The 22769-nt window shown below is 46.7% G+C and overlaps 1 protein-coding gene across 7 annotated transcripts in view; it reads right to left on the bottom strand.

Annotated features, from left to right (window-relative positions):
• LOC139754578 (uncharacterized) overlaps positions 1-22769 on the bottom strand; it is a 305334-nt gene that overhangs the window by 48854 nt on the left and 233711 nt on the right. The gene's annotated exons all lie outside the window — the stretch shown is intronic.

The following is a 22769-nucleotide window of genomic DNA, read 5'->3' as shown; positions in this document are numbered from 1 at the left end:
ACCAAACTGCTTCACGAAATCAAGGGTTAGTATGGTGGGGTCTTCGGGTACCATATCGCCCATCACACTCTCCATGTAGGTTATAAAGCATCCCACATTATCTTGGACCAAACGCTCTTATCTTAAGCACAGAGGTACGATCCTTAAGTACGAAGGACCCTTGAGCACGAAGGTTCGACCTTTCGCTTAGATAGCAATGATATGACCAAGGGTCGTACAGTCGTGTTTGATGACTTCATGTACCTCGCTTACTGCCATCACTAGAGGCCTCTGGAAAAAAAAAAAAGTGAATCGCAGGGAAGGCAGTATTTCTATAGAAACATCTAAAAACACGAAAACCTTTAGCCAAAAATATTACCTAACAAAACACTACTCTGTCCCCTACACCCTACTATCACGTGGTCTGGTAGGAACCTCAGGGGCGATCAATGTAGCCTAGCTTGTTGGATAAGACTTACCGCCCAAGTGTGTAAAGGTACTTAGCATGCTGCCGTTAGCAACTTCATCAGCCCACAACGTATGCAAGAAAAAAGAAAAAAAATCTTCGCTTATACTACTCATTCTGTATATAAAACTGCTGACATTGCTAGATAGCTACATTTAAATGTTTACGGGCGACTATCCCCGCTCCGGTAAAGCCTGTTGTAAAGCGAAAATTACATTTAACTCAACAACTGTTGTTCAAATGTATTCTGTCTAACACAAATTTGTATAACAATAAGCTCGAACTCATGAATTAAATTACACAGGTTCAACTATTTTCCTTCAAACTAACCAGTTGTCACCGTTCATACAATTTTGCTGAGGGCGAGGGTACACGAACATTATTATATTCAAGACTGTCACACACTGTCTCGGTTTAGAATAAAAAAGTATATGATAAATGAGGATTTTGAACTTTGGAATTAACGTAAACATATAACTTAGTTAATAAACGTTTACATGAGCGAAGCCTACAGAAACTGGTACTATTGTAATGCTGGCACAATTTCATTTTGTGGTTGTGATCCCTTTTCTCGTGAGAATCAAGTTTTTGAAACTTTTAATCCCGTGTCGCATAACCACATGGACGCCAGTACACAGCGTTACTATCATGAATCAAATTATACATCACAATACGGTATATCTAATTAGTACAACTGCACTTCCTTGACTTCATATGAAACGATACACATCGACCTTTCATAAGGTATTTCTTATCATTTTCAAAATCATCGATGAATAATAGTAAAGGAAACCTATCCCAGTCCTTAATTATCTAAAGCCTTTATCGTCATGGTGAACGTATAAGATCGTCAATGACGCTATGTGCAACTACAATCAGCTTTGAAACACCAGCGAGTCATAACAAATTATGCCATGTATCTCAAATCTACTGTAGGTAATACAGGTACTACCATGTTATTGAATCTAAATCTATATATTCCCATCATCATTGGTAGTTAATGACAAAAATATGTACCTAATTACGTACAAACCACCTCAATTTTACGAAGACAAATACTGGTGGTAATAACCTACTGTCTCGCATACCAGATAATAAAAATCATTCATAGTTTGTTCATTATGATTATCATTACTCGGACAAATGAGGGTCTACAGGGCGGTTTGACATATAAACATCAGTTTGTTATCATTTCGCTTCATTTATCACGCCTATCATCTCTATGAAAGCTTCATGGTTAAAGCACACACACCCCTAACCAGTTGCCGGAGCCAGAACACAGAAAGCACTAACGAACACGAAAGCCGTTAATGCCTCGGGTCAACACATTGCTTCTGGCAACACTCGCTGGCCGAGTAAAGCGCCAAGAGAGATGCTTGTCTTTTATCAAACAATCCAGCTATTTCTTTTTTCTACATCAACTTTTATGGGGACCAATTTTAGGTTAAGCTGCGTCATATTTGATTATGTTCGTGTTACTGTCATGGTGTTAAATACTATGACGTCACTACCCTTACGAAAAAAAAGAACATATTAGTAATTACCTGATGGATGGTAGTAATACTTTAGCGCATAATAATGATAATAATAATAATAAAAAATTAAGACACACACGACCAACCCGTTATGCTAAACTGTGGCAGGCCACTCACACTGAGAATACGAACCCGACCAATAATAAACTGGGAGCGTCGCATCACTGCTTAAGAGCTAATTCATGTATGTCGGCAGGAAGACGGCGTCAAGGTTGTCCCCCAGCAGCTAACGCCGCGGCAGAGGGATCCACCCACTTGTCCAAACACTTCCGCGGACACTCCTCCACCACACGCTGACAAACACGAGTCGCGCACGCATTTACCCTGATTCCCTGTGACAGTCCTGCCACAACACGTTACCTCACACCAACACTTAGGATGAAGCACATCTAATTTTTTTCAAGCTGTTACGACACCCCCCCTTCACGAATATATTCAAGGTTCCTTGCGGCCGTTACAAGCCGGAGGGTCCATATCATCTACTACGTTCTCGCTTAGCAATTTACAACTAAACTTTAACAAAGATACGCACAGGTGTGGATGTGTACGAGTACATATGCCGATGTCAGTGATAACAATGAAGACAAAACTACAGATCCCTAGGTCGCGTTTTCTTAGGGGACGCAGGCATGACAACAAATTGAATTGTCATCATAATGAGGCTATATGATCTACAATACCAGTGCGCCGCGTACCGCCTATAAGACGGCCTGTCGCCAGAGTTGTTTTAAAATGCTGCTTCAGTCACCTCCGTTGATAGGTTCAGTATTCAAGGATGTTTATCGCTGGTACAGGAGGTGGTGACAATGTCTGAGGGTCAGAGAAGATATTTTGGCTCTGTTCAACACTTTCCTAAGCTGTATAAATAAACTTACAATATCTATCACCAAAAACTATGGGTTTTTGGGGTTGTATAAATAGTCATTGGTATTGCCATCCGTTACATACAGTAGTGAATTTTCACAGACTCATTTATATCAAATACCAAAAAAAATTGGGCTGGCGTCTTTCTTTCTTTTAAGTGTGAAACGTTGAAATTATCATATGATACACAAACGGATGTGTCCAAAAGGAGTAAGCAGATGTTTCAAAACCAAACCTGAGTCAGCAGACGAGGGATTATACACACCGACCTGTCCTCTAACAGTTCGTTTTTGTAGGCACCTTTAATGAGAGGCAAAACCGATAATTATAAAAAAAAATGATTACCATCGCTTTAATATTTCCAAGCAATCCTGTACGACCAACAGAGAAGGGCCAAGAAACAATGGTGTGGTGTGACAGGGAGCTGCTGCAGCAAGTCTCTTTGTGATTCAAGTCTGCGTCCGAGAAAATAAGAACAGAAATGGTCGCTCTAAATCCTTAACTGTTTCCAAGTCTATCACTACCGAAAGTGTTCGTATTTATTCATGACGTAAACAGTTCTGACATCAGCGTTCCACTGATTCCATGAAGTACAAAGGTCTTAATTTGCATAAGGTGAGTTTCGTATTGACCTCCGCGTGTAGCGGTTACCTCGCTGACCGTGGAGCATTCACGAACCACCCGGGGTTCGATTCCCGGTCGAGGCAGCTGGTCCACAGTTACCCCAGCTGTTCAGCCTTCCATAGGGGCTGGTCGATAAAATGGGCACCTGGTTTAGGCTAGTGTATGTGTCACACTAATGAGATGACCTTGATTAGGGCATTCAGTTTGCCTGTACCGTCTCAGCCCGGAGAGAGAAAAAAAAAAAAGAAGAAAAATGCAATCTTCTGAACTGGTTTACTGTGATAAATGACACTCGTTTCTTACGATGAAAACTGACTCATGACCATATGCAATCAATTCATACCAATGAACGCATTAGAAAAGAAAAAAAAAAAGCATCGATCATGGGCACTGGCGCCCCATCATATTAGGGCCTAATGGGTGAGGGTGTGTGTGTGTGTGTGTGTGTGAGGGGGGGGGGGGGGGGATAATCCTCATCGTTCGCTAAGGAAGAAATGAAATTTCGATTCGGCCTCCGACAGCAAGACGCAGTCCGACCACGAAATTCAGTGGGCGTCTGTTCTGAACGCGTGACTGTGTCGGTCGAGCCTCACTTCTAATGAAAGAGAAGAACAACACTTAAATCATAGCATCAACGATGGATGTGTACCGGAGGAAGGTGGATAAGTTGCCCCTAACTGTACCAGAAGGGCCCAAGGGTCACGGGCAGGTAAGCATGTGGAATGCTGCAGCCAGACTAATATCTCACGGGGTCATACCCATAATGGAAGCTTGTCGAGTTGCGGGGGAGGATTCGAACCCGCTATCACGCACCCGTCTACAGTAAGATGTTTCTTTCTTAGGGAATCATTGACATCCTTCCCTCACCCCCTGAGCAGAAGGCGAGGGAGGGTGTAAGCTCCACCGTCCGCAGCCACAGTATAATGACACGCCGCCACCGCCACAACTCCACTGACGCACCTGCTCTTCCATCCCAAGATAATGGCCGCCGCCAAAAACTTGTCCAGCAGAATTCCCCGCACTACTTATCCTGGAGGCTGAAGGCCGCCGCGCCTGTGGCTGGCCAAGTCTGGCCCAGGTTCTGACCTGTGGTGACAATAACACGTCATTGCCGGGAGACACAGGGGTGTATAGAGAGGACCCGGGTGTTGCCCTTCTTACCTGAGAGACGCGTGGGCACTACCCCAGGCAGGTTGAGGGAGGAGGGGGTCCAGGACCGTCCCGGGGACCACCGGCAGCAACACTAAAGGATCTTTTCAACCCACCAGCTGGAGGAAGCTACTCCTGATACGTCATGTGACTCCGGGTCCTCAGGCCTCACCATAAGCCTTACTGTGGCCCCGTAGGCACCAGCAAGGCGGCTGCCCAGCAAATATCTCGAGTCATCTTCCTCAGGTTCCGGGAATAACCCCCCCCTCCCCCTCCCTCCCCGCCCTTCGGCGTCAGCCGGGCGCTCAAGCCTCCCTAGGGGAGACCTTCTCACACCTGAGAGAGCAAGCACCGCCACAGTGGCACCAGTGGGGTGCAAGTAGGGTGAGGAGCCTAGGAGTGTGGGTGTCAGTGGGACACCTTCCTGTTGCTGGCTCCCCACTCCCTCCCTCCCCACCAAGGTCGGCTGGCCTCACCTGCCCCGGAGGTCGCCGCCACCACCACCAACACTGCTCCTGCTTCCCCCTCCCCCCTTCACCTACACCAATACTGCTCCTGCACGCCCCCACCAACACCACCACCACGACTCCTCCCCCAACCTCCCTTACCTTACGTTGGTTCCAGAGGCGTTCTACCCCCACAGCTGGGCTTGGAATCTAACCTTACCTTACGTACACTTTACAATAGTTTTGGTGTTCTACCCCAACAGAAAGTTTGAGACATTATCTTACGTATACCTAACAATGGTCTTGGCCAGGGACCCTTACCTTACCTTACGATGGTTTCAAAGGTCTTTTACCCAAACAGATCTGGGTCTGAGGCCTTACTTCAGGCATACCTTACGGTAGTTTTGGAGGTTTGCTACCCCCCCGTTGCTGGGTCTGAAACCGTACCTTTAAACCTCACGGTTACCCTACAACTGGGCCCAGGACCAAGCTGCCGTTCAGTTAGAATGTTAGAGGCCAAGACCCACGGGTGCACGTCGTAACAACCACATTCTGGTCGGTCTGGTACACTCGGCAGTTACTTTTCTGGGCCATTTTCAGGTCTCCTCAGTGAACGGTCCATGGCGTTTCCTCAGGCTAGAGGCAATGCATGAACCAAATTTGGGACCAGAATGTTAACACGGTTTTCTCTTACAGTAACTATCGTTCTTTTCAATTTTGCTGGTAATATTTTACAGTCCTTAATGCATGCTGTGCCTAAAGGGAACTTTCTATACTGCAAATCATGAACCATGCCTTAAAGGATTCCCCGTGTGCGAATTATCATACCTCTCTCCCGTTGGCGCCGTCCAGAACACAGCCTCAGTATTTTCAGCTGTTGCCAGTAGCTGCGTTCTCCAGAATGTCAGCGTGCGCTGTGAAGGATCTTAGCGCACACTTTAACACTGCTGTTACGCCTGCCATGAGAGACGAGCTGAGCACATAACAGCGTCCTCGTCGTGAGGGTTGAGGGGCTTCAAAAGCGTCTCTCTCTCTCTCTCTCTCTCTCTCTCTCTCTCTCTCTCTCTCTCTCTCTCTCTCTCGTCTTGAAGATCGTTGAATCCAACCGATCTCTTTTTTAAGGATTCACATTACCGCGATCACCGTCAGAGCCACATGCACCACCACCTATACTGCTCAGTCTCCATCCCCAACTCCTGCTCCTCCACTGTTATCACATCACAACCACCATCACTACTACTAGTCCTGAGCTACACCTACTACCATCACCACACTCTCCCGTCAACACCATCACCACGATGGCCTTTACCCATACCCCACCAGCAATGCCCCCTACTCCTACTCCACCAACACAGCTTCTGATCTTTTACTAACACCATCATCCCCACCACCACCACCACCACTGCCACTGCTCCTAACCCAGCCAGGTTACGACAACCAAACCACAACCACAACTCATCACTTATAACCACAACTCATCATTCATAACCACAACTCATCATTGATAAATCATGGCTAAAAAGTGTAGTCTTTTCACCTGGGCAGACAAAACGACTCCTACAACCGCACCCTCATAACCTGCAAACAACTGCTACGTTCCTGGTGGCCACCTTGGTCCTAGAGCGGCCTATGGGAGGGTAAGACAGCTTCCCTCACCACCATGATGTATTCCTTGGAGGTCATGGTACTCGGCATGTTGGGAGGAAGGGGCTCTGACCAAGCCAAGACACCCCTCCCCCAGGCTGCAGGCCAGCCCGCCAGCAGGAATAACTTAAGTCCTCACCAGTACCTCGCCTGAATTCGTCTCTCCCAAACAACTTCCTTTTATTGCGTCAGCAAAATAATTACTCCGCCTTCTGAACTTTGAACTTTCCGGTTGTCGTCAGACTTGACAAAGAGGATAAAGCATGACGAACCGGAATTCGACTTTCTTAATTTCATAATCGGTTCATTTACACTACACACACACACACACACACACACACACACACACACAGGCCTCTGTGATGTAGTGGTTAGAGTTGCCATGGGTCAGAACGGGCTTACTCGAGATGGGAGTCGAATCCCAGGGGTGGTTGTTGGTGCACAGCCAAACCCAGCTGTTCACCCTGCCCTCGGGGCTAGTCGATAAATACGTACCTGACTTAGACCGGGATGTGCGTGTCTGTGCATACACATACAAAGGGAGAGACACGGTACATATTTACAAGGTTAAGAGACGGGGCAACACGAGTGTAAAATCACAAGCACAATCCTAAACAAAAGGGAAGGCTGGGTGGACTGTTTACATCGGGACTTCTAGTAACCACTTCACAGCATATGGCACGCTGATTCGGAGGCTAGATCATCAGGCAAGAAATAAGGGGGTGACTCCTTCCAAGGACAGATGGAAAAGAAGAAAACGGACAGCTGTGTAAAAAAGGAGCTTTCTCAAAATGGGTTGAGGTCACCAGTGGAGTGTGACCGAGTGTCCCAGGGTTCTGTCCCGGGAGCATTACTCTTCCTGATCTCTGTGACTGAAATTGCCACAAAGTGAAGACTCCGACCTGGATATGTCTGAAGTATGATGCAAAGCTCGTGAGGGAAGCGAGATAAAGCGTGGACGAATTTGCCTCAACTTACAAGAGGAACTTGACTGACTTCAGAGGTGGGATGACACTTGGTTCATAAGGTTCAACCCCAAGAAAATGTCACTTACTAAGGATGGGTCACAGTGAAAGAAGGTCCTCCATGTGATCATCACCTGGTACAAAATAAGTTGAAAGACTCTGGGTGTGAAAAGGACCTGGAAGTCGACATAGTGCGAAACCTGTCGCCTTGGGAGAAATAGGTGAGACCAACTTCCTTGCTCACAAATATTAGAATTTCATTCAAGTTCGTGGATAAGGAAGTATTCAGCGGGCTGTTCATATCACATATAAGACCAGAACTAGAATATACTTCTCACGCTTTGCCACCACATATACAAGCACATACAGGTAACAGGTAAAGTCCAGAGTAGAACAATTACGAGAGATGAGTTACAGGAAAGGCTAGAGGCAGTAATGTAGACAACATCCAAAAATTCAAGAAATAATATGTTGGCAGAGAATTCTCAAGAGCTGAGGAGGCCCTACGAGTGTGAAGTTCCCTCCCCGTACATCATAAATCGATCATTACACACAGGTCGGTCTGAGACCAAGCTGCACTACCACACTTCTGATCATTCGGGCTGTTTGAAACCGCGGCCCCTTCGCTTATCCGCTTTCCAAAAGAGAAAAAATTACCGATATGTAAATATGACTCTCGGTTTGTTACAGGCAGACTTAAGTATTATTTTTAGGGAGAGATTTCAAAGATACGGTGACGCCAAGACATGTTTGCTCTACGTACATGTACGATGGAATTACAGAACCAGGAAAGGAGAATACCTGGTGAACACCTGGTGAAATCTTCGAGGGGTCTTCTACCCCCACAGTCCGGGATGAGCCCAAACTATCTGAACCTTTCCATCATACAGAATGACCTCTTTTAACGAAGCTTCTGAGATGAGAGACCTGGGTGGGGTTCTGGAAAGCGTAATGTGAAGACACTAGGTTTCAGAGTCACTGAACTTGACTAGGCTGCGTCTGCCCAACAGGGAAATCATGTCGATATTTGGCCTTACAGAGACAGATGGGACGAGACGAGACGTCGAGCGAGCAAAAGAAAAGGAACGGATTTTGAAAGAAGAGGAGAAATGGCGCACATATGAGTCCATCTGGTTAGTTGAGGCAGAGAGGAAATCGTCGGCACAAAGAAGGAAGAGCACAGGAGACAAGACAGAACCCTGGAGAACAACGCTTTTTACAAGTAAAGAGGGAGAGGTTGATCCATCGTCAATTATAGAGCTAAGCGGCCAGAGAGGTACAGGATGAGGGAGGAAAGCCATATAAGGGAAGCTTGGAGATCAGACTCCGATGTCACATCCTGTCAAAAGCTTTCGATATATCAGGAGCTATAATACAGGATTAACCACAAGTCTCTTAAAGAAGAGGATGACTTGCTATCAGAAAGATAACACTGTATGCCAAAAGTGGATCTCGCCTTTTGGAAAGTCATAAGGTTAATGAGAAAGGTGACCGCGAGATTCAAGGTTCCCAGGAAAATAGATATCAGGTCTATAGGTTTTCCCTGTGCCTAGTGAATGACTTTTTGGGCTGTCCATACTGAGATTATAAGGAGGGGCACAGGGGTGAGGGATGCGTCAAAAGCTGAAGAAATCCTCGAGTCGTCTAAGGTGAAATTAGAGGAGAACAGAGCTTTGTTGTCATCAGGAGGGAGAGCTACAGTACCATCAGACCTGAACGGTGAAAGAAAGGTAGAGCGTCAGGACTTGTTTGAGATACTTCTGTATACTCTTGCCTAAAGACGAACAGTATACCTGGATGAAAAGTTAAAGAAACGCCTCGTCTCCCGAACAACATGTTTACGAAGATTTCTGAAGGAGACGACAGCTGAATGCGAGTCGGAGGAAGGAAAGTTTTGCATGGTACGATATGCCAGGTCCCTCGCCCGCCTAGCCTCAGAACAAGAATGCCTCAACTAAGGACTGAAAGAGGAGATTGTCTGAGGAAAAAAAGGTGTGTGTGTGTGTGTGTGTGTGTATGTGTGTGTGTGTGTGTGTGTGTGTGTGTGTGTGTGTGTGTGTGTGTGTGTGTGTGTGTGTGTGTGTGTGTATATATATATATATATATATATATATATATATATATATATATATATATATATATATATATATATATATATATATACCTCATACCAGCTTTCATGGAAAGCTGTGTAGGTATGTATATATATATATATATATATACCTCCATACCCGTAATTACCTCAGTAACTGGCTCAGTAGAGACAGAAGCATCACCCAAGGAGAGGCATTAATCTTCCTAATAGTATGTACAAAAAGGACTTTCTTAACTGACGTCGAGAGTGTGCAACCGGAGGACGAGGTACGGTTAACGAGGAGACGTTCAGAAGGTGAACGAATCAGGGAGGAGTCTGTGTAGTTAAGAGCGTGAAGGAATGGCGGTGAGAGACAGTGTGGGGAGACTGGGCGTGAGGGGTCTGGAATATTGGCACGGTGGTGTTCACGTATACACACACACACACACACACACACACACACACACACACACACACACACACACACACACACGTACACAAGCATTCACAAAATACCGACGAAGCTAAGGAGAACATCCTACTGGCAGAAAGTCTCCCGGTAATTCAATTTGGCAGGAGATCACAGAGGACCTGCCTGGTCCCGAGGGCGGTAGGGAGCGGCCGGGCGGCCAGCCAGGACTTGCGTCGCCAGTGATCGGTTCGCAGGACAACCGTCCCGTTGTCACTGTTGGGCTCGTGAATCCCAGGAAGATCACTGTTGCTAGCTAGTGATATACTCAATTTTTTTTCCTCTCTCTCTCTTTTCTCTAAGTGCTTGCGTATACGTGCGTACCTCACACTGGTGGGAACGGTGATGCTAACGCAACGAACGGTAATGAGAGCAACAGGGAAGACAACAGGTGCCACAACAGAGGGATGAATAAAGATTTCTCCTTATATCTACAGTAAACAAACTACACTGATCACGCACATATACCCCTAATTCTTCAATTTCTTTCTGTTGACTGGAAACCGACACGGCATTAATGGACGACGGCGACAAACGGAGGGGGAAAAAACGGCCGGTAGCAACAGGCACCACGCAGGGTTGAAGGCGCGGGCACCAACCACCGCGAAGAGACGCCCCTCGGGGAACATCAGCATCGTGGGGGGAACAAGGTGCCTCCTGCATGAGACTGACCCTCCTCACCAGCAGCCGCCCGGGCGCAGGTGGCAGTTAGTCTAATCACTTTATTCACGACCCCACATGCCATGGCAATGGCAAGATCTTCATTACACAAACTGAGCAAACGACCGTATATATTCTACATACACCGACGAGTATGGGGCAAGTTACTGAATGGGTCTGAGGGCCACCATACATTCAGTATATGGATATAAATACAGCATAACATGGGTTAGTACACATACATATAGGTAATTAGTACTTATGAAGCTAGGGCTGAGGGCCCCTCGTATTCAATCCTGACCTGACTTCTTAAGTCATCCACACATGGAGAGCAGTGATCAACGAGTCATGATACAGAGGTGGCCTGAAGACCCCATGAATTCGGTACACATATTCACACACATCACAGGTTACATCAGTATATAAAAATGTATAAGGTACAGCAGCATATGACAAGTTATAGAGAGGGCAGATGGTCCTATGTATTCAATACAGAGACATATACACCATGGACAGGGACCAGCAGTCATCAATATACATATGGGAGCAGGACATAGGGCAAACCACAGAACTTACGCTAAACACAAACGTGTATGATGAACAGACCAATAGAAACGGCAAGTTAGGCTCTACTGTGGGTACAAGTTAAAATCAATCACACTGGTGAGGTTGACAGGCTTACAAAGACCCCCGTACAGGCGCAGATCATCCTCGACCACGCCACCGTCAACGAAGTAATTACAGTTCAAAATAAATGACACCTGGAGGCCTAAAATGGCCAGTAACGAGGCGCTCTATCATGCAGTGTTGTGCTACGTGCTTACGTGGTAGTACGCTACAAACGTACAGAGTTATGTCCACTCTTAGATCATTATCTGCTTCTGTATCCCCCTGTTAATCCTGGCTGTTATAATATCAACACTGTCTACTTCTGGTCTAGCGGTTATCACCTGTCATAATACTTAATAATGCTACAGCTACCGGCTTCTTCAGTACCTAAGAGTACACGTGATTCTTAGCAGCCAACCCGAGTTAGTATAGACTTACACAATACGTAGATAAGAGGTACGTCTGGTATGACCAGGTTGTCAACACGATCACGATAGCTGAACATGATATTAGAGAGAATCCAGAGGAACATTAATACGTCCAGTGGCAGAAGTCGTCTTTCCGAATCTTTCGGGCGCCTGAAGGCACACCCAACACCTCCGAGGGATATTATGTTAGTTACATTACTCACATCAAAAGTTTTTCTACAGTTGTCTCTATACACTTCAACGTCAGGTACCCAACCTTCCGTCGACAGGGTAGCCTTCAGTCTGTCTTCACCATCAGGTACCCAGCCCTCCGTCGACAGGGAAGCCTTCAGTCTGTCTTCACCATCAGGTACCCAACCCTCCGTCGACAGGGAAGCCTTCGGTCTGTCTTCACCGTCAGGTACCCAACCCTCCGTCACTAGGGAAGCCTTCACTCTGTCTTCACCGTCAGGTACCCAACCTTCCGTCAACAGGGTAGCCTTCAGTCAGTCTTCACCGTTCGCACAAACACATCCCTTTCAGGCAACCCCTCTAGCCTCCACCTCCCCATACGGTCTTAACCTCCACGTCCCCATCAGGAGATACACCCATCATACAGGGAGTGACCACTTTCCTCGGAATCAGTATCAAAATGGGGAAAATGCAGGCTTTAACGGCGGCTTCCTTGGCGAGTCTATTCAGGACCTTCATTAAGCCGTCAGACTGAGACAGTCGACAAGAGACGATTCTGTCACGAAAGATTCGACAGCTACTGGGGATCTGATCCTTCATCTACCTCACAAGTTGGACCACATAATGATGATCTTGTCGGACTGTATTTCCTTTCTCCCGAGTGGCTTCCCAGGGCTAAAAAAAAAATCTGGACCACACGATACACAACCCTGGCCAAAGATTGTGGTGACTCCAGCAGGGTAGGCGACAGAGGGAGATATGACACCGACGATACTGGAGGACCGGGTGGGTCTTGGCCACACTAAGGGTAGAGGACTGGGCGGATCTTGACCACACTAAGGGTAGAGGATCAGGTGGGTCTTGGCCACACTAAGGGTGGAGGACTGGGCGGATCTTGACCACACTAAGGGTAGAGGATCAGGTGGGTCTTGGCCACACTAAGGGTGGAGGACTGGGTGGGTCTTGGTTAAGCTAAGGGTAGAAGACTGGCTGGGGTCTTTGCCCGATTAAGGGTAGACGGCCAGGAGTGTCTTAGCCACACTTACAGGACTGGGAGTGTACTGGCCACACTTACAGGACTGGGTGGGTCTTGGCCACACTAAGGGTGGAGGACTAGGTCGCCTCACTAGGGGCAAGGGACCGGGTGGGTCTTGGCCCCATTAAAAGTGAAGGACAGGGTCTCCCCCCCGCCTCCCCACTAAGGGTTATCAGAGGACCCCGGGGAGAGTATATCAAGCAGTGCATTAGTGACGCATCCTGTTATCTCCCTGACTGTTGTTGACTGTGCTCACTGTTGTCGGAGCTACACACTGCAGGGCCCCCACCCCTCTGTTGTCTGTGGGCCACACACATTGCAGGGCCCCCATCCCTCTGTTGTCTGTGGGCCACACACACATTGCAGGGCCCCCCACCCCTCTGCTGTCTGTGGGCCACACACACTGCAGGGCCCCCACACTTCTAATGTCTGTGTGTCACAAACACACCGAAGGGCCCCCAACCTACTGTTGTCTGTGGACTACAAATATTGCATGGTCCCCAGCTTTCTGTTGTCTGTGGGCCACAAACACTGCAAGAACTGTTGTATGGGGACCCCAGACCTCTATTGTATGTGGACTACACACACTGTAGGCACCCCAACCCTCTGTTGTATGTGGACTACAAAGACTGTGGGGACCCCAGACCTGTTGTATGTGCGCTGCACACACCGTACGGACTCCAGCCATCTGGTGTCTGTGGATCACACACACACATACACCGCAGGGGCCCATTACGCCACGAAATATCCAAGACACCAAAACCAACAGCGAGATACATCGTTACAACCTTTATCTTATCGTCATTCAATTCATCATCCTGAGTCACCTAAATATGTCACTAGACAACCATAAACCATTGTCCCCCTGCGCCAATATTACTCACAGCACTACCAAAATCGTCGTCATCTTCCTCGTGAATGTCATCCACAAATATGCAATGTCTTTATCTCGAATGAATGAATATTCGTCTACCTTCTTAGCCATCTACGTCAACCTTCGTTTATTCAATCACCAACAAGACACCACCGCCAACAGCCATCCTTCTACAACCGGTAATACAAAATACATAATCTTATACATGCCTACAACCATCAGAAACTCTATCAGATACACAGTGGTGAGTACTAAGGAGGATCTGGATATGTATTTGTAAGGCGTATCATACCAGCCAGGTTATGGCGGCTACGTGGGCATGCGAACCACGGCTTCCAACAACAGCTTGGTCGACCAAAAAGACCCTACTCTGCAGCAGCTTGGGCGAAGCCCGGGTTGTGGGGATAAAAGGTCCCTGGAGATTACTCCAGATGAATGCCATCATCGCTTTCTGCTCCTCTTTCTACTCAGCTTACAAATGTGATATACTTTATCCAATACAGTATATCGTATTCAGAGCGTCTTCTTCAACCCTTGCTTCCACTCTTTATCCAATATCTTGTTCTCAAAACACTAACAATCAGGTCGTCGTGCCCTGCTAGCTGACACGACCGTCAGGGCGAGGTCGTCCCCTGTGACTTGACACGACCCCTGGGGCGAGGTAAAGCCCGACACATTACTGACATACATCGGGTCCTGAGTATATGGGGTCGACAGTCGCTGGCACACTGAAAATGAGGGTACGATCCTTGGGTATACTGGCCTGGGGTTTGACTCAAGCCTTTTAATGACTCAAATCAAAGGCGATATCCCAAATGTGTACAAGGAATTAATGTTGATATTTCGATCTACTGATTAAACTCAATCAAAGTCAAAATTCTTCGCCCAACCATTATATACACCGGTTCACCGTATATTACTTTTGGAGTAATGACGTAACTGTTCAAGCACAACGATTTAACCCTTTAAGCATGACGATTCAACCCCTTGAGTGCGAAGACTTAAACCCATGAAGACGACAATTTAAGTTCGTGAGAACAACTTAACCCCTTGAGAACGACAACTTAACCCCTTGAGAAAGACAACTTAACCCCTTGAGAATGACAACTTAACCCCTTGTGAACGACAACTTAACCCCTTGAGAATGACAACTTAACCCCTTGAGAATAACTTAACCCCTTGAGAACGACAACTTAACCCCTTGAGAATGACAACTTAACCCCTTGCGATCGACAACTTAACCCCTTGAGAACGACAACTTAACCCCTTGAGAACGACAACTTAACCCCTTGAGAACGACAACTTAACCCCTTGAGAATGACAACTTAACCCCTTGAGAACGACAACTTAACCCCTTGAGAATGACAACTTAACCCCTTGAGAACGACAACTTAACCCCTTGAGAATGACAACTTAACCCCTTGAGAATGACAACTTAACCCCTTGAGAACGACAACTTAACGCCTTGAGAATGACAACTTAACCCCTTGAGAACGACAACTTAACCCCTTGAGAATGACAACTTAACCCCTTCAGAAAGACAACTTAACCCCTTGAGAACGACAACTTAACCCCTTGAGAACGACAACTTAACCCCTTGAGAATGACAACTTAACCCCTTGAGGTCGACAACTTAACCCCTTGAGAACGACAACTTAACCCCTTGAGAATGACAACTTAACCCCTTGAGAATGACAACTTAACCCCTTGAGAACGACAACTTAACCCCTTGAGAAAGACAACTTAACCCCTTGAGAACGACAACTTAACCCCTTGAGAACGACAACTTAACCCCTTGAGAACGACAACTTGAAGTTTTGATCACGATTACTTTATTCACTGGTTACATATCGCCTTCAAAGGGTTAAGTCCTCGTACTCTGGTGGTTAAATTGTAATGAAGGGGTCGAGTCGTCCTTGATGGAGTTAAAAAGGGTTCGTGTTGTAGCATCGCTCTGCTGCCAACACCTTATTATTTCCCTCATCCTAAAACGATGATTCACTCAAAGATAAAGAAGCAGGTTCGATTCCTTTTCCAAGCAGTTTCGATTTCTTTTTTGAAGTTACTCGGGCTTTTGCACCAAGACGAACGTTCTCTGTCATACTTGAAAAAAAGAAAATTAAAATCAGCCTCTGAGGACATCTTGGCCTCCAGTATAAAGAAAATGGAGGGTTGGATTCCGTCAGGAAATTCTCGACAAGATTCTGCAAATTGCGGTCTTCATTTCCGGTTGGTGTCGGCCGCATCCTTTCCCTCCTGGTATTTGGGGACGTCAGCCCAGCGGGTAGTGCCCACCTACATCATCCCAGCGGCTGGTGCCCATGTCAACCAGTTGGGGAAAGGAGGGGAATCTACGCTGATAAACACAAACATAAGCAAGCCAAGTGCTTACCTACACACACACACACACACACACACACACACACGCATGCGTACACCATCGTTTCTCTTCGACATCCAAACCCATAAACACAGAAGATAAAAACACATATCCACACACACAAACCCTCTTCCGTACAGGGTTGCACCTGTCTCCTGCTGCTCCGTGGTGGAGGACAGGTCGAGCGGTACGACGGTACACACGACACGCAGACGCCAGAGGTGAGGACGACCAACGTTAAGACCTTCGTTATACGGCGTATTTCCGTCCCTCCTGCGCCGGCAGAGGAGAACCCCCAGCCGCTGGGGACACTTGGGCCCTCACACAACCCTTGCCACTTGGGACATGTTGGGTCTTCACACAACCCTGGTTACTGTGGATATGTTGGGCCCTCACACAGTCCTGGCCACTGTGGACACGTTGGGCCCTCAAAGACCCTGGTTACCGTGGATATGTTGGGCCCTTACACAGCCCTGGCCACTGGGAACATGTTGGGCCCTCACACAGCCCTGGCCCACTGGGGACATGTTAGGCCCTCAAAGAGCCCTGACCACTGTGGACACGTTGGACCCGCACAAAGAATTCTAAACTCGGCCAGTAGGTCCTTGGGGTCATGTCTGAGGCCCACATAGTTCTCAGTAGCCTTCACCGCTAACAACCTGGCTTCAAATGTAAGTTGGGTCAGCGGGCTGTAAGTGCTTCACACCCTCCCGGTCCGCTGGTCCGCACACCCTACTCATCTACTCCATTATTACCACCTCCGGGCCGCAAGCCAAAGCTTTCGCTATCAAAGACCAGCTGGGTCGGTCGCCACACTTCAGGGCAGGTGGTCGTTTTGGTGCTGGGAAAAGTCTGACAAGAAGATTCTTCTGTGTGCACTGGTTGATCATGTGTTAACTCCCGTTTTGGAGAAAACACAGAGCAATACCACATAACGAACAATGAACAGGTCATGTCCATCTGAACAGAAGTGACTCTGCAACATCTCGCTCCACTTGTACTACATGACAATAACACCATCGTACGCAGTGTATGTGTAATATGTAATCCAACATCATGCACAAGACACTGTGCTAAAGACTCCATCTTTTGAACGCGGCTGGTGTCTTTCAACTAATCAACGTCCAGGATCACTCCCTCGTCTGAACGCGGCTGGTATCTTTCAATCAATCAACGTCCCGGATACAGTCTTTATACGTGTGAAGGACGCATCAGGCACAAGTCACGGCTCTCTAGGGGTCAGGCAGTGGTAGACCGACCAGTGATATGGTACCGACTTTCGCGAAGCAATGTCTGCTACTTGGTCATCACTCCCGTGTGACCCACAGCTCTGACCTCCATCTCTTTAGGATCCCGGGGAATCTTCTGTTGTGGCCCGCGACAACTCCAAAGCATTTCACAGGATGTAGCACAAGCCTCTACACTTCCATCGTTTGGCTCATCATCTGCTTCTCTCCCTCTCTTCTCTCTCCCTCAGGGTTCTGTCTTATCACCTCCACTCTTTCTTCTTTCCATAAACAATCGAATTTCTCAACTTGTAACCTTCCTCAATCCTCCGCTAACGACTCTACGAGTATAAGTGCATCTCGCACTCTACGCTCAACACCTCACATAATAAAACATCACAATTTGTGCATCCTAAAAGCTATGGGGATGTCGTACAGTTGCCGTAAACATCTTTCTTGCTTAGCTCTTCCATATGTACAGGGAGGGAGGGTCCTCATTCGGCTCTGTAGAACAAAATCCTGCTCGTACATACGAGGTGCCTCCAGATTCAAGTCTCACTTAGCCAGAAGAGAATCAAAAGCTTTCCGCTTTATTAACTCTTGTGTTAGCAAATTCTCTTCAACGATCCCTTCCCGTCCGCCGTGATGTTGCTTCTCTTCCTCTGTTCTACAAGTATCATCTCGGCCGCTGGTGTCGTCAGGTGTCTGCCTGTGTCCCAGCCATTACGAACCGGACCCGCGGCATGTGACTACCTTCTGCTTCTTCCCGTCACTTCTGTGAGGAGACCAGCCACAAGCTTGGCCGTTATGATATCACTCCCTTTCCTCGAACGGCAAAGTCGTGGAATTCTCTCCTGTATCTCTCGGCCTTCCCTCCTCTTCCAGTAACCTTCCCACTCTCTGCAGTCGCCTACATAAACATCTGACGAGCCTAAATAAATTCTTATATTATTTTCCTACTTTTATCCTGACCTTTCTCAACCGATGTGGTTTTTGTCAGATATATATATATATATATATATATATATATATATATATATATATATATATATATATATATATATATATATATATTCTTTTTTTCATACATATTCGCCATTTCCCGCGTTAGCCAGGTAGCGTCAAGAATAGAGAACCGAGCATTAGATGGGAATATCCTCACTTGGCCCCTTCTCTGTTCCTTCTTTTGGAAAAAAAAAATGGAAGGGGAAGACAGGATCGCAGCGACTCAAGTCAAAACACACAGGAATGATTGGGTGGTGGTGGTGGTGGGTTGGGGAGGTGGCCCCGGCCAGGCATTATGTCGTCTGTCTGGTGTTGACATCAGTCCACAAATAAGGGTGATCTGCGTGGAAACGACCTTTCCCCAGTATGACGCCATGACCTTTGACCATAAACATCGAGGGTCGTCGAAACGTTGCGTGTGTGTGTGTGTGTGTGTGAAACTAGTTACAGTAGACATGGTAACTGTGCCACAACCCCTGAGTGTATCGCCCGTGACTCAAACCCGATAATAATGTTCTTCATACCTGTGATGGTCATACGGCCACAGGAGACCATGCAAACAGAACCAACTGTGTTTCGGTGGCCTGTTGTGTGTGTAGTAAGGCGAGGTAAGATATGACCAGATCAGGGAAGAGAAGGGAAGGTGTCTTTCAAATTTCTGTTTAAGACTCGCGACACTGCGAAAGATCTGACGAACGTAAGAAAATAGCCAGACAGTAAAACACAGGATCATAGTAAAGAAAACTTGCAGAAAATCAGGATCAGCATTTTAGCCTACGAGTCAAGAGAAACATTACAAAACGAGACCAAATGTTCTTGTTATGGCGAGATATGCAAACGCTGGCGTTCTGGCAAGTAGCAGGGTTCGCTGTGGGCGCTATCAATGTCGAAAGTAGCAGGGTTCGTTGCATAAGCCAATAGCGTGGCAAGTAGCGAGGGTCGCTGCAGGCAATAATATTGTAGCAAGTAACAGGGTCCGCTGCAGACGCTAGCAATGCAGTAAGTAGCAGGGTTCGCTACAGACGTTATTGTTGTAGCATGTGGCAGGTTTCAAAACAAACAAAACATTACCTTGTGGATACCTTGTTAAATATTTGGGAGTTCTTCATCCCCACAGCCCGAGCTGGGCCAAGGCTCCACAAATGAGTCGTTGGTCGACCAAGCAAGAAGTAGCGTCCCCACACTTATTACAAGGTCAGAATCTACATTCCTTCTTCTTAATTATCAGGAACAAAACTGGTGAATAGTTTACGAATATTTATATCATAGGGACCATCTTCTCAGTATCTAAAGCCGAAAGTATAAGCACATACGTAGCAATTCAGAGGCCAATTTTCAAGCCTGATTTCTGTTTCCAATGATGTAACAATCAGACTTATTCTGAGTTTAGCAGACTCGTTCGATCCTACTGAGAGAGTTTTACGATCGAGTACGATTATGTGATACTCAAGGAGCCGGGGATCCGCCACATTGAGTGTGCGATAAAATGTCTCAGGAAAAAGACTAAACGTTATATATATATATATATATATATATATATATATATATATATATATATATATATTTTTTTTTTTTTTTCATACTATTCGCCGTTTCCCGCGATAGCGAGGTAGCGTTAAGAACAGAGGATTGGGCCTTTTTTGGAATATCCTCACCTGGCCCCCTCTGTTCCTTGTTTTGGAAAAAAAAAAAAAAAAAAAAAAAAGAGGGGAGGATTTCCAGCCCCCCGCTCCCTCCCCTTTTAGTCGCCTTCTACGACACGCAGGGAATACGTGGGAAGTATTCTTAATCCCCTATCCCCAGGGATAATATATATATATATATATATATATATATATATATATATATATATATATATATATATATATAATTCTTTGAATTCTTTTAAGTTAGATTATACAAAATCATTCTATTTAGTTGTGACAGCCTAGCTAGAAGAACTCATCCAACGGACAAACCCTAACGAACCCACCCAAACCTACCCTAACACATCCAATCCGCCGAACCTTACCTAGCGCTTGCTTGTAATTACTTTACATTGTGTTGGGTTCTGAAAATGACTTTGTTTTTCCTCTAAACAAAACTGACTCTTTTTTTATGGTTTTATTAGCGATCACAGCCACAACAAGGCGTCTTGAGCACAACAATACGACCCCCGGGTATAACGGCCCGGCTTTTCTTTTTTTTTTCCCTAACCTAAGCTGGGCTATCGTCACACTCAAGGGTCGTGCTTTTGCTCGGGTCGTCCCGTCGTACTCAAAGGGGTTACTGAAAACGTCTTACAAACATGGCAGACCCCCCGAGGTCCTGAAGGTGGTTGTGGTACAATGACTGGTGCGAATGATTCAGTATTCAGTCGCCCCAGAGAAGTTTGCCCCAGTATTTACATCATAAAGAAGAGAGGCATTTCCTCCTCCGCCCGCCCCACCTCTGCGCTTTGGAAGGAAGCAACAGGACGTCCCATTATGCTGATGAACACAAGGACATAACAAAATAAAACTGTAGAGTCCGAACGTCTGCCTGAAATGCTTGCATTCTGAAGTTTTAAGTTCAGAAAAATAATTTCTATACGTCGACGGCTCCAGTCAACGGCAGAAGTCCTCATCTTGGCCAGGGCTTAAATGAAACCAAGATCTGACGACGCTGTGAAGTACCGAGAAAACGGTGAAAAAAGGTGTTCTAAAAGTTGTGAGGGAAAGGGAAACCCTGCCGCTAGCACAAAAAGGCGTCGGGTCAAACAGGAAAGGCATGAGAGGGTACAGCGTTCCAAAGCTCAGCGGTGTAAGGAAAGAAACAATCATCACAACGGCCCAACAACTAGAAGACGTTGGCTCTCGTAGGTGAGTGTGGCGGAACATTGACCACTGGGATGACTTACGTTGATCCTCATACACAAAACGGCACCTGGAGAGGAGACCCAGTTTTAAGTAACACTTGAAAAAGGTCAGTAACCCTTTACTATGGCTGTTTTCTTGATCTTCCTTGTTGCTTTAATTTTCTACATTTTTCTTATTCCTTTGCACATGGGAGGTGTCATCCCTCGTCTGGAGCTTTAAAAGTTTTCCCCAGGGTAAAAGTGCCTTACGCTTATGTAGTGAATGGCTCCCATCAAATGGTATGACCCGAGGCTTTGATAACATACGAACAGTCTAGTTCGAGCGATAGAATTCTTTGCGTGGCGTTGATTTGCGTTTGTCCAACACCGTCGTAAAAATGTTTAGTACACGACCCGAGCGTAGGGTACGCTAGTGATGGTAAGGCGAAGATCTTGTTCACGGGAGAATACCATGGCTGGCCAAGCCGAGGGAGGATGTGGTGAGGCTACGTAAGTTGGGTGTCTAATGTACGCCAAACATATATAAGACCGGAGGTCACAGCAGACACCGTTGTAGTCATGTCTTGCTAACAGTTTCTCCGTCACTACAGACACCGTTGCTGCAGTCAGACTCACCCTGCTACTTAACAGGCTTACTGTGAGTCGTCACATTCCAGTCTTCGTGTACGAGACGATCTTCATTGGTCGTGCATCATGAACTCAGACTCTACCAGGAGATGACTCCTCTTTCCAGCTCCCGTCCTCACGTTGTAACGCTGACCTGGGTGATGCGTGGGGATGCCTGTCCGCCGCTCATCTCCACCAGCTGTGTTTTCTTGCAGGGAATATGACCAACCATAATGTGTGTCCCGGCAAGCACAAGACGGTCTCCGGCAGGAAGCTCCTCTGTTCCCTAGCATAAAAGACAGCCTAACGCACAGTCACTTGCGCAAACATGAAATTCAGAGGAGCGGTCCAAGAAATCACTTTAGAAATTATTCTACAACAAAGACCCCGATGGCGCAACTCCTCAAGGGACGCTAGAAGCAAACAGCAAACTTTTATACACTGTTCCGTTACGTACAATCTCGTCTGCACATTTTAAGAGAGGGTCAGTTCCTGACCGGCTGCAGGTGGGGCCTCAGGATTGTACCGACCTGCAGATCTGTAAAGACCTAAGTGCAACAACACCCGGTCAAAGGCCCCTCCCATGCCCGGCGCAGTGACGCAGCTCCTTCTTCGACCATCCGGTGGTCTCTGCTGTTGAGAGGAGAGGCGATGTTATCATCTGAGCTAAATATCACACTTAAGATCCACCTCTGACCAATGCCCCTCTGACCAATGCCCTTC

Source organism: Panulirus ornatus, chromosome 17 (genome assembly GCF_036320965.1).
Source record: "Panulirus ornatus isolate Po-2019 chromosome 17, ASM3632096v1, whole genome shotgun sequence".
NCBI classification, from domain to species: domain Eukaryota; kingdom Metazoa; phylum Arthropoda; class Malacostraca; order Decapoda; family Palinuridae; genus Panulirus; species Panulirus ornatus.
This window is presented reverse-complemented; position numbering and strand designations above follow the sequence as displayed.